General features: G+C 36.5%; 1 non-coding gene across 1 annotated transcript; it reads left to right on the forward strand.

Annotated features, from left to right (window-relative positions):
• Positions 1–503: 503 nt before the first annotated feature.
• Positions 504–610, forward strand: LOC113189002 (U6 spliceosomal RNA). The gene has a single exon (XR_003301601.1). It is a non-coding gene; the product is annotated as a U6 spliceosomal RNA (small nuclear RNA).
• The last annotated feature ends 2184 nt before the right edge of the window (positions 611–2794 follow it).

Consider the following 2794-nt stretch of genomic DNA (forward strand, 5'->3'; position numbering starts at 1 on the left):
AGCCATTTGGATTTTTTATATTTGAAGTGTGTTCAAATCTTTTGTCTATTTTTTATTGGTTTTCTGTTCTTTTCTCTCAATTTGTAAGAGTTCTTCATATATATTCAATAGTAATCCTTTACGAATTATATATGCTAAAAAAACTCCTTGTCTCTCTTGTTATCATGTCTTCTTTCTAACATTATCAGCTCTTCAGTGAGTATGGTTATTCCTTTGTTTCACTGTTAACAAATTATACTTATTTCTTACAAACTACAAATTTGTACAATTCTTACAAATTACACAGTGACTATATATAAATTAAGTGATTCTTCAAGGCACTCTACTAAGAAAAATGAATTTCCCATTTAAAATACTCTCATGATAAGTGTTCAAAGAATTTAAAAATTCTTTCCATTATACAAAAGTAAAATATAAATGACTTTTTAAAGAAATTTATTCATGAGAGAGAAATACACACAAAAAAATAGCAAACCATAAGACAAAGTTAAAGAGACCATTTAGTGCTCGCTTCGGCAGCACATATACTAAAATTGGAACGATACAGAGAAGATTAGCATGGCCCCTGCGCAAGGATGACACGCAAATTCGTGAAGCGTTCCATATTTTTTACAAATAACCCAATCAATAAATGGGCCAAGGACCTGAACAGACACTTCTCAGAGGAGGACATGCAATCAATCAATAAGTACATGAAAAAATGCTCACCATCTCTAGCAGTCAGAGAAATGCAAATCAAAACCACCCTAAGATACCATCTCACTCCAGTAAGATTGGCAGCCATTAGGAAGTCAAACAACAATAAGTGCTGGAGAGGATGCGGGGAAAAGGGCATTCTTGTTCATTGCTGGTGGGACTGCAAATTGGTGCAGCCAATTTGGAAAGCAGTACGGAGATTTCTTGGAAAGCTGGGAATGGAACCACCATTTGACCCAGCTATTCCCCTTCTCGGTCTATTCCCTAAAGACCTAACAAGAGCATGCTACAGGGACACTGCTACATCGATGTTCATAGCAGCTCAATTCACGATAGCAAGATTGTGGAATCAGCCTAGATGCCCTTCAATAGATGAATGGATAAAAAAAAATGTGGCATTTATACACAATGGAGTATTACTCTGCATTAAAAAATGACAAAATTGGGGCTGGAGATGTGGCTCAGTGGTAGCGCGCTCGCCTGGCATGCGTGCGGCCCGGGTTCGATCCTCAGCACCACATACCAACGAAGATGTTGTGTCCGCCGAGAACTAAAAAAAAAAAAAAAAAAAAAAATGACAAAATCATAGAATTTGGAGGGAAATGGATGGCATTAGAGCAGATTATGCTAAGTGAAGCTAGTCAATCTTTAAAAAACAAATACCAAATGACCCCTTTGATATAAGGGGAATAAACAAGGACAGGGTAGGGACGAAGAGCTTGAGAAGAAGATGTACATTAAACAGGGATGAGAGGTAGGAGGGAAAGGGAGGGAGAAGGGAAATCGCATGGAAATGGAAGGCGATCCTCAGGGTTATACATAAGGACATATAAGAGGAAAGGAGGGGTAAGACAAGATAATACAAATGGAAGAAATGATTTACAGTAGAAGGGGTAGAGAGAGAAAAGGGGAGGGGAGGGAAGGGGAGGGGAGGGGGGATAGTAGAGAATAGGACAGACAGCAGAATACATCAGACACTAGAAAGGCAATTTGTCAATCAATGGAAGGGTAACTGATGTGATTCAGCAATCTGTATATGGGGTATAATTGGGAGTTCATAACCCACTTGAATCAAATTGTGAAATATGATGTATTAAGAACTATGTAATGTTTTGAACGACCAACAATAAAAAAAAAATCCCACAAAAAAAAATAAAATAATAAAATAAATAAATAAAGAGACCATTTAAAAATAGGCAAAAAATATGAACATACAATTTGATAAAAAAAAAACAAAGATCAATAAATGTAGGGCATCTACTTAATGTTATTAATTAAATCAGTTCAAGTAAATATAACAATATAAATTTTCATCTCTAAGATCAACAATGGGAAAAAGTTTGACTGGACTCTATGCTCGAAATAGTATTAAAAATGGGTATTCTCATGAACAGTTAAAGGAAATATAAATTTGAACTTGCTGGAAAACTATTTGACTATATATATCCAAAATATCAATATAATAGCCATATCTTGTGAATCTGAAATTCAGGAGTTAATTGCCAGAAGTTAAATGCAAAAGGCTATTCGCTGTGGTGTTATTAATAGTAATGAAATAGGTACAATGCCCGGAGCCCTGGCTGGTGAAGAGTTCCCCAAGACTACACTTGTGTTGTCCAACAGGTGACGTTCAAAGGGAGGCCTGGCAGGCCTCTTTGCCCAACACATGCAGCTGATTTTTTTTTATTTTTTAAGAGAGAGAGGGAATTTTTTAATATTTATTTTTCGGTTTTCAGTGGACATCTTTATTTTATTTTTATGTGGTGCTGAGGATTGAACCCAGTGCCCCGTCACATACCAGGCGAGTGTGTTACCACTTGAGCCACATCCCCAGCCCAATGCAGCTGATTTCTTAAACCATAAGTTTATATCTTCATTTAAAACTTAGTCGATTTCATGTAGAAATCTTGAACTAAAACTTTTGTTAAAAAAGAAAATCAGATTCAGCAGCTCTGAGCCAACCCGTGTTTCCTCATAATAACCATCAGCTGGATATAATAACAATCAGCTCCCTACAGTTTCCCACTTTCTCCTACCAGGCCTGGCTCATTCATTTATGTTATCTTCCCAATACCTGTGCCATTTTACTTTATGGCCA

This window comes from Urocitellus parryii, chromosome 4, assembly GCF_045843805.1.
Source record: "Urocitellus parryii isolate mUroPar1 chromosome 4, mUroPar1.hap1, whole genome shotgun sequence".
Classification (NCBI taxonomy): domain Eukaryota; kingdom Metazoa; phylum Chordata; class Mammalia; order Rodentia; family Sciuridae; genus Urocitellus; species Urocitellus parryii.